At 39.6% G+C, this 11,256-nt stretch overlaps 1 pseudogene; it reads left to right on the plus strand.

The window, feature by feature from the left end:
• Positions 1-2,372: 2,372 nt before the first annotated feature.
• Positions 2,373-4,813, plus strand: LOC134757471 (uncharacterized; annotated as a pseudogene).
• The last annotated feature ends 6,443 nt before the right edge of the window (positions 4,814-11,256 follow it).

Genomic DNA, 11,256 nt, shown 5'->3' on the forward strand with positions numbered 1-11,256 from the left:
TGGCCCTGCCCCGGCCCCAGCCATAGACCTGCCCTGGTTGGTCGTGCCCTACCTTAACCCTGTGCTACCCTGGACCTACTGCACCCTGCCCTGGCCCTGCCCTCCCTTTGGCCCTGCCCTGACCCCGCCTTGGCCCTCACACTGGCCCTAGCACATACCTGGTCCTATCTGTGGCGTTGGCCTGGCATTGACCCCTGCTCCTGACCCTGGTCCTGCCATGGCCCTGGCCCTGCCAATGACCCTGACAGCCCTGGCCCTGGCCCTGTCTTGGCCCTGGCCCTGAACTGGCCCTGCCCTGACCCTGGCCCTGAATTGGATTTGCAGGTGTCTTGTCCCTGATTTAACCTGGCCCTACCATGGCCCTGTCCCTCTCCTGGCTCTGTCCTGATCTTGTGCTGACCCTGACCCAGACCTTGGCCCTGCCGCAGCCTTGTCCTTTACCTGGCCATGGCCCTGCCTCTGCCCTGGACCAGCGCTGTCACTGGCATGGACCCTGGACCTGGCCCTTTGCTACTTAAGGCCATACCCTGTCCCAGCCCTGGTCCTGACCCTGTCCTGGCCCTAATTTGGCCTGGCTCTACCCTGGCATGCTATTCTGGCCCTAGCCCTGACCCTGTCCCTGTCCCTGTCCCTGTCCTGGCCCTAGCCCCATTGCTGGTCCTGCCATGGCTCTTATCCTGACATTGCCCTTTCCTGGTCCTAGCCCTGGCCCTGTCCCAGCCCTGTTCTGGCCCTGGTCTGAACCCTGGCCCTGCAATGGACCCTCCTTGGTCCTACCCAGACCCTGGTTCTGGCCCTACCTCTGCCCTGGCCATACCTTTGCCCTGGCCTGGACCCTGGTACTGGTCCTTGTCCTGCCCCAGCCGTGGCCCTGGCCCCGCCCTGCCTGTGCCCTGTTCTATCCTGGGCTGGCCCTGCCATGGCCTGGTCTTGCCATTGCCCTGCCCTAGCCTGCCCTGCTTGTGCCCTAGATCTGCCCTGGCCTTTGCCCCTGTCTTGGTTCCAGCCTTGACTCAGCCCTGGACCTTCCCTGACCTTGCCTCAGCCCTGGCACTACCCTGGCCTTGGCTTGGCATTTGCCCTACTCTCTCTATGGCCTGGCTCTGGTCCTGCCCTGCTCTGCTCTTGTTCTGTCCTGGCACAGCCCTGGCCCTGCCGTATCACTGGCTCTGGTCCTGCCCTTATGCAGGCCTGACCCTGCCCCTGCGTTGGCTTTGGCCTGGACCTTGGCCGTACAGTGACCCAGCCATGACCCTTTCCTGGCCCTGGCCTGGAACTTGGCCCTGCCAAGGACTCGCCCTGGCTCTGTCATGGCCCTGGCCCTTTCCTGGATTTGGATGTGTCCTGTCCCTTATTTGCCCCGGCCCTTCCCTGGCTCTGCCATACCCCTTCTCTGGGGTAGGGCCAGGGTCAGGACCAGGGTAGGGCCATGGTAAGGCCTGAAGATGGGAAGGGCTGGGGCAGCGGCAGGACCAGGGAAGGGTCAGGGCCAGTGATGTGGTAGGACTAGGGGCAGAGCCGGCACTAGGGCTGAGCCGGGGCAGAGCAGGAGAGATTACATTAGGCTATTACATAAAATTTTTATTTTAGATTTTTAAGATAACTATAGTAGTGGTAATAATGTCTATACTATGTTGTTTGTAATAGTAATAATATTTGCAGTAAATAATCACTAAATTTTAACTAATACTATCTTTGCTTCCAGTAGTGTTCTATGAGTACAATTTTATCAATATGTAAATATGTGAGGCATTGATTCTCACAATAATTCTATGTGCTAGGTACTTAAAACATCCTCATTTTCCAAATGTAGGAAACAGGCATAAAGAAGTTAAATACTTGGCCAGATTACTCCTGTAATCCCAGCACTTTGGGAGGCCAAGGCAGGCAAATGGCTTGAGCTCAGGAGTTTGGAACCAGCCTGGGCAACATTGTGAAACCCCATCTCTACTAAAAATGCACAAAAAGAGCTGATTGAAGTTTCTTGTAGGATTCTGGTTATAAAACACTGGTCAAACACACAGGGCATGGATAGGGCAGGGCCAGGGACAAGGTCAGGTCAGGAAGGGGCCAGGGCCAAGGCAGGGCCAGAGCTGGACTTGGAGGTGTCCTGGTCTGATTTTCCCTGTCCCAACGTTGGCCCAGCCCTGCTCTGGCACTTCCTGTCATGCCCTGTCCCTGGTCTGAGCATTGGCCCTGGCCCTGTCCTGCTTCTGGCCCTGCCCCAGAGTTGGGCTTCTGGCACTGCCATGGCCCAGTCCTGCATTGCCCTGCCCTCTTCTGCCCTGGTGCTGCCATGGCCCTGCTTGGGCCCTAGCTCTGCCTCGACTCTGGACCTGCCCTGACTCTGCTCAGCCCTGGATCTACCCTGACTCTGCCTTGGTGTTGCCCTCCCATCTCTATGGCCTGGCTCTGGCCCTGCCTTGCACAGGCCATGCTCTGCCCTGCATGTCCCAGCCTGGGCCCAGCCCTTGCCCTACCATATTTCTGACCCCAGCCGTACCCTTGTTCTGGCCTTGACCCTGCCGTGGCACTCTCCTGGCCCTTCCTTTGTCCTGCCCTGCCCTTCCATGCCCTGGCCTTTCCCTCACCCTGCACTGGTCCTGCCCTGCCCTGGCAGTGCCTTGGCCCTGGCCCTGCCTTCTCCCTGGCCTTGCCCTTTCCCTGCCCTGGCCTGACCCCAGGCCTACCGAGTCCATGAAATGACCCTGGACCTGCCTTGCCATCATCTGTCCTGGCCCTGTATTGTCCCCACCATGCTCTGGTCCAGCGCTTACCCTGGCCCTGTTGCTAGTCCTGCCACTGCTATGGCCCTGCCCTGTTTTTGGCCATGACCTGTGCTACCCTAGCCCTGCCCCGCCTTGGCCTTGGCCCTACCGTGGCCTTTTCCTACCCTGGCCTGGCCGTACACTGGCCATTTCTACCCTGGCCTTGCCCTTCCCTGGTCTTGCCCTGCCCTGGCCTTGCCCTGCCCTGGCCTTGGCTTTGCCTTATCCTGGTCCTGGTTCTGCCCTGGCCCTGCCCTTTCTCTGGATCCTCTCTGGTTCTGCCTTCTCCCTGGCCCTGCCCTTGCTGTGGCCCTGTTCCTGGCTCAGCCTTGACCCTGGCCCTGGCCCTGACAATCCCCAGGCTCCACACTGGCCAGGCTTGGCCCTGGCCCCTCCTTTGGCCCTGCCCTGGCCCTGTGCTATCTTAGTACAGGGCCTTGGCCTTGGCCCTGTGCTATCTTAGTCCTGCCCTGGCCCTGAACTTGCCCTGGCCCTACCCTCACCCTACACTGACCCTGCCCTACCCTGGCCTTGCCCTGACCTGGCCCTGCCTTTGGCCTGCCCTGGCTCTGGTTCTGCCCTGGCCTTGCCCTTGCCCTGGACCCTCCCTGGCCATGTTTTTACTGTGGTCCTTCTCTGGCCTTGCCCTTGCCCTTTCCCCTTTCTGGTCCTGCCATGTTTCTGGCCCTGCCCTGTCCATGTCCTGGACCTGACTCTGGCCCTGGACCTCCCTGTCCCTGCCCTGCCATACCCTGGCCCATTCCTTGCTCTACACTGACCCTGCCCTGCCTTGGCCCTGTGCTACGCTAGCCCTGCCCTGGCCTTCTGCTGGCCCTGATCCTGCCATGGCCCTGGCCCTGCCATGTCCCTGCCATGGCCCTGGTTCTGCCCTACTTCTGGCCCTGGCCTTGGTCCTCTTATGTCCCTGGCTGTGACCCTGCCCCTGGTTTTTCTCTGGCCATGACCCTGCCCCGGTTCTGTCCTATCCCTGGCCCTGTCTCAGTTCTGTCCTAGCCCTGGCCTTTCACAGTACTTTATGCTTAGTAAGGGCTCCATAGTGTCTGTGAGTTGAATGTTGTGTTCCTAGTATCTGCCAAAACAGAAAGAAAAAAAACAAAATCTGAAGATGAGAAGTGAAAGCTTTGTATATAATATGCCTTGAATTGTAAGTGCTTGTTATTAGTTGTATTACATGTAGGTCATGGTTTTGTACACATAACTCCAAACCATTGATACTGTTAAAAGAATATATGAATATATGAAAGAATATATAAACATAAGAATGTATGAGTATCTAATGACCTCTCCAAATTAATTTTTATTTCTAGCTCTATTAGATTTTTCTCAGTGTAACAAATGTTTATTCCTATGTAATTAAGGGCATATTTCCTGTACAGAATATTCATATTACTTAATTGAAAATTATATAATGCAAAAATATAATACTATTTTTAGGCCAGGCATGGTGGCTCATACCTGTAATCCCAACATTTTGAGAGGCCAAGTTTGGAGAATCATTTGAGTCCAGGAGTTGACCAGCCTGGGCAACATATTGAGACCTTTTCTTTATTAAATAAATAAATAAGTAAATAAATAGGATGGGCACTGTGGCTCATATCTGTAATCCCAGCATTTTGGGTTGCGAAGGCAGGAGGATTGCTTGAGCCCAGGAGTTTGAGACCAGCCTGGGCAGCATAGCAAGACTCCATCTCTACAAATAATAAAATATTAACCAGGTGTGGTGGTGCGCACCTGGGGTCCCAGCTACCTGGGAGGCTAAGGTGGGAGGTTTGCTCGAGGCTGCAGTGAACTGTGAATGCACCACTGCATTCCAGCCTAGGCCACAGAACAGGACCTTGTCTACCAATAAATAAGTAAAAATATAAATAAAAATAAGTAAAAAGAAATATAAGTAAATATAAATATAAATACATATAAATATAAAAATGAATACATGAAAACAATTTTTCAATTTAACATCACTGAGGGCATCCTATCCATTTCATTTCATGATTCCATTACATCATTTCACTTAGATGAAATGATAAGATTACTTGAGATGAGATGAAATGATGAGATGATGAAATGATGAGATGAAATTTTGAGATGAAATGGTGAGTAGAAATGATGAGATGAAATGATGAGATAAAATGACAAAATTGAAAAGAAATTGAAAGATGAGATGAGATGAAATGAGATGATGGATGAAATGATGAGATGAAACGAGATGAAATGATGAGAAGAAATGATGAGATGAAATGAAATGAAATAAAGAAATGATATGAAATAATGAAATTGAGATGAGATGATATAATGAGATAAAATGATGAGATGAAATGAGATGAACAATAAGATGAAATGATGAAATAAGATGAGATGATGAGATGAAATGATGAGATGAAATGATGAGATGAAATGAGATGAAAAATGATGAGATGAAAAATGAGATGAAATAATGAAATGAGATGAAATGAAATGAAATAATGAAAGGAAATTATGAAATGTAATGATGAAATAATGAAATGGCAATGATGAGGTGAGAAGAAATGATGAGATGAAATGAGGAAATGATGAGATGAGATGCAATGATGAGATGAAATGAGATTAAATGATGAAATTAAATGATGAGATGAGATGTGATGAAATGAGATGAAATGATGACATGATATGATGACATGAAATCAAATGAAATGAGATGAAATGAGATGAAATGATGAGATGAAATGATGAGATGAGATGAAATGAGATGAGATGAAATGTGATGAGATGAAATGACATAATGAAATGAAATAATGAAATGAAATGATGAAATGGAATAATGAAATGGAAATGATGAGATGAGATGCAATGAGTTGAAATGATGAGATGAAATGACATGAAATGATGAGATGAAAAGATGAGATGAGACGAGATGTGATGAAATGATGACATGAAATGACATGAAATGAGATGAAATAAGATGTAATGAATGAAATGAGATGAAATGATGAGATGAAATAAGATGTAATGAATGAAATGAGATGAAATGATGAGATGAGATGAAATGGTGAGATAAAGTGATATGAAATGATGAGATGAATGATGAGATGAAATGATGAGATAAGAGGAGATGATGAGATGAAATGAGATGAAATGATGAGATGAACTGATGAGATGAAATGAAATGAAATGAAATAATGAAATAATGAGATGAAATGATATGAAATAATGAAATAAAATGAAATTGAAATGAATTTGAAATGAGATGAGATGAAATGATAAGATGAAATGATGAAATAAAATGAAATGATGAGATGTGATGAGATGAAATGATGAGATGACATGACATGAAATAATGAAATGAAATAATGAAATGAAATTGAGATGAGAAGATACGAGATGAGATGAAACGATGAAATGATAAGATGAAATGAGTTGATGAGATGATGAGATGAAATGATGAGATGAAAAGATGAGATGAAATGATGAGATGAAATGAAATGATGAGATGAAATTAGATGAAATGAAATGAGATGAAATGTAATGAGATGAAATGAAATGACATAATGAAATGAAAAGATGAAATGAAATAATGAAATGAGGTAAAATTAAATGAGATGATGAAATTAAATGATGAAATGAAATAATGAAATGGAAATGAAATGGAAATGATGAGATGAGATGAAATGATGAGATGATGAGATGCAATGATGAGATGAAATGATGAAATGATGAGATGAGATGTAATGATGAGATGTAATGAAATGAGATGAAATGAATGAGATGAAATGAAATAATGAAAGGAAATTGAATTGAGATGAGATGAGATAAAATGAGATGAAATAAGAAATGATGAGATGAAATGATGAAATGATGAGATGAGATGAAATGATATGAAATGAGATTAAATGATGAGATTAAATGATGAGATGTGATGAAAGGTGAAATGATGACATGATATGATGACATGAAATCAGATGAAATGATGAGATGAGATGAAATGAGATGAGATGAAATGTGATGAGATGAAATGACATAATGAAATGAAATAATGAAATGAAATGATGAAATGGAATAATGAAATGGAAATGATGAGATGAGATGCAATGAGTTGAAATGATGAGATGAAATGAGATGAAAAGATGAGATGAGACGAGATGTGATGAAATGATGACATGAAATGACATAAAATGAGATGAAATAAGATGTAATGATGAAATGAGATGAAATGAGATGAGATGAAATGAAATGGTGAGATAAAATGATATGAAATGATGATATGAAATGAGATGAATGATGAGATGAAATGATGAGATGAAATGATGACATGAACTGATGAGATGAAATGAAATGAAATAATGAAATAATGAGATGAAATAATATGAAATAATGAAATAAAATGAAATTGAAATAAAATTGAAATGAGGTGAGATGAAATGATAAGATGAAATGATGAAATAAAATGATGAAATGATGAGATGTGATGAGATGAAATGATGAGATGACATGACATGAAATAATGAAATGAAATAATGAAATGAAATTGAAATGAGATGAGAAGATACGAGATGAGATGAAATGATGAGATGAAATGAAATGATAAGATGAAATGAGATGATGAGATGAAATGATGAGATGAAAAGATGAGATGAAATGATGAGATGAAATTAGATGAAATGAAATTAGATGAAATGTAATGAGATGAAATGAAATGACATAATGAAATGAAAAAATGAAATGAAATAATGAAATGAGGTGAAATTAAATGAGATGATGAAATTAAATGATGAAATGAAATAATGAAATGGAAATGAAATGGAAGTGATGAGATGAGATGAAATGATGAGATGCAATGATGAGATGAAATGAAATGATGAGATGAGATGTAATGATGAGATGTAATGAAATGAGATGAAATGAATGAGATGAAATGAAATAATGAAAGGAAATTGAATTGAGATGAGATGAAATGATGAGATAAAATGAGATGAAATAAGAAATGATGAGATGAAATGATGAAATGATGAGATGAGATGAAATGATGAGATGAAATGAGATTAAATGATGGGATGAAATGATGAGATGAAATCAGATTAAATGATGAGATTAAATGATGAGATGAGATGTGATGAAATGAGATGAAATGATGACATGATATAATGACATGATATCAGATGAAATAATGAGATGAAATGATGAGATGAAATGATGAGATGAGATGAAATGAGATGAGATGAAATGTGATGAGATGAAATGACATAATGAAGTGAAATAATGAAATGAAATGATGAAATGGAATAATGAAATGGAAATGATGAGATGCAATGAGTTGAAATGATGAGATGAAATGAGATGAAATGATGAGTTGAAAAGATGAGATGAGATGAGATGTGATAAAATGACATGAAATGACATAAAATGAGATGAAATAAGATGTAATGATGAAATGATGAGACGAGATGAAATGAAATGGTGAGCTAAAATGATATGAAATGATGATATGAAATGAGATGAATGATGAGATGAAATGAGATAAGAGGAGATGATGAGATGAAATAATGAGATGAAATGAGATGAACTGATGAAATGAAATGAAATAATGAAATAATGAGATGAAATGATATGAAATAATGAAATAAAATGAAATTGAAATAAAATTGAAATGAGATGAGATGAAATGATAAGATGAAATGATGAAATAAAATGATGAAATGATGAGATGTGATGAGATGAAATGATGAGATGACATGACATAAAATAATGAAATGAAATAATGAAATTGAAATGTGATGAGAAGATACGAGATGAGATGAAATGATGAGATGAAATGATGAAATGATAAGATGAAATGAGTTGATGAGATGATGAGATGAAATGATGAGATGAAAAGATGAGAAGAAATGATGAGATGAAATGATGAGATGAAATGAAATGATGAGATGAGATTAGATGAAATGAGATGAAATGTAATGAGATGAAATGAAATGACATAATGAAATGAAAAAATGAAATGAAATAATGAAATGAGGTGAAATTAAATGAGATGATGAAATTAAATGATGAAATGAAATAATGAAATGGAAATGAAATGGAAATGATGAGATGAGATGAAATGAAATGAATGATGAGATGCAATGATGAGATGAAATGATGAAATGATGAGATGAGTTGAGATGTAATGAGACGTAATGAAATGAGATGAAATAAGAAATGATGAGATGAAATGATGACATGCTGAGGTGAGATGAGATGAAAGGAGATGAAATGATGAGATGAAATGAAAGGATGAGATGAAATGGTGAGATGAGATGAAATGAGATGAGGTGAGATGAGATGAAATGAGATGAAATGAGATGAAATGATGATATGAGATTGGAAGAAATGATGAGATGAAATGAGGTAAGATGAGATGAAATAATGAGATGAGATGAAATGAAATAAAGTGAAATGAAATGAAATAATGAAATTGAGATGAGACGAAATGAGTTAAACTGATGAGATGAATTGATGAGAAGAAATGAGATGAAATGATGAAATGATGAGATGAGATGATGAGATGAAATGATGAGATGAAAAATGATGAGATAAAAATGAGATGAAATGATGAGATGAATTGAAATGAGATGAAATGAAATAATGAAATGAGATGAAATGATGAAATGAAATGATATTGAAATGAAATTGAAAGATGAGATGAGATGAAACGATGAAATGTTGAAATGAAATGATGAAATGAAGAGATGTGGTGAGATGAAATGATGAGCTGAAATGATGAGACAAAATGAAATGAAATGAGATTAAATGAGATGAAAAATGATGAGATGAAAATGATGAGATGAAATGATGAGATGAAATGAGATGAGATGAATTGAGATGAGATGAGATGAAATAATGAAATTAGGTGAAATAATGAAATGAGATGAAATGAAATAATGAAATGAAATTGAAATGAGATGAGAAGAAATGTTGAAATGAAAGGAGGAAATGATGAGATGAGGAGATGAAATGATGAGATGAAATGAATTGAGATGAAATGAGATGAAATGAGATGATATGAAGTGACATAATGAAATAAATGAAATTAGATGAAATTAAATGAAATGGTGAAATGAAATAATGAAAATGAAATGGAAATGAGATGAGATTTGATGAAATGATATGATATGATGAGATGAGATAAAATGAGATGAAATGATGAGATGAAATGATGAAATGATGAGATGAAATGAGGTGAGGTGAAGCACTGTCACGTGTGTGTCTATTCTTTTTCCCAACCAACAAAAATTATAATTCATTTTAATTTTATTATTTAAGAATATTCTTAAGAGTTGAAGGAAAAATAATATCTACATTATGGGTTACAATCTAAGTATAAATAATACATAAATATATTAAAACTTACAAAGAATATGTTTTGGAATCAAATATACCATGCTTCTGTGATGACAGTTATTTCATGCTGGTTGTCACAATTTTACATGAAAAACTAATGAAAAAATGTTTTTAACTGTTTCTAAAAATAAGTTTCCAAAGGAGTTTTACATTCGAAATATGAAAAAGATGTCTTTGCGTTCCTTAATCTGAGATTTTCACACTCTGCACATGATAATTGTTAGATTTTTATTGTGTTGATAAATTGTATATCAAATAAAAAATGTTATTACCTCTCAAATTAGGATTTTTAGGTGATATAGGCAGAAAGGAAGGCAAGTTTTTATAACTTTGTCTAAATGAATTTTCTAAATGCCTGAGTATTAAAAGATAACATCTATAAATCACAATGTATATATTACTGTATGACCTAGGACCAATCAAAACCGTTACCTCTGATAACATTATATTGTGCCCAGTATAAAATAGATATAATAATACCTCAAACTTAAATCCAGGCATTGTCATTGAATATCTTAAGAATATGCAGCAAAGGTGCTTTTAAAAATACAAGCTAGTGATTGTACTAAATTTGTAAATCACATAGGATAGTGGGTCATTTTAAGAATATTAGTTATTTCAATCTATAAACGTGGATGTCTTTCCTTTTTTGTGTTTTCTTTAATTTCTTTCATGAATATTTGTCATTTTTGTTGTAGAAATCTTTTACTTCCTTGGTTAAATTTATTTCTAAGTACATTTTTGTAGCTATTGTGAAAGGAATTGCTTTCTTAATTTCTTGTTTCAGCTGGTTTACTATCAATATATAGAAATGCTACTGATGTTTGTATGTTGATTTATATCCTGCAACTTTATTAATTTCATGTATCACCCTAAGAAGCTTTTGGTAGCATCTTCTTTTTTTCCATGTATAAGATCACATTGTCTTTAAACAAGGACAATTTGACTGTCTCCTTTCCAATTCAGATATCCTTTATTTCTTTCTCTCACCTAATTGTCCTGGCTAAGACTTTCACTATGTGAAATATGATTGGTGAAAATAGGCATCCTTTTCTTGTTACAGTAAAATCTTTTTCTTGTTCACGGTAAAATCTTTCACCTTTTCCACACACACAGT

This window comes from Gorilla gorilla, chromosome 18 (assembly GCF_029281585.2).
Source record: "Gorilla gorilla gorilla isolate KB3781 chromosome 18, NHGRI_mGorGor1-v2.1_pri, whole genome shotgun sequence".
Taxonomy (NCBI): domain Eukaryota; kingdom Metazoa; phylum Chordata; class Mammalia; order Primates; family Hominidae; genus Gorilla; species Gorilla gorilla.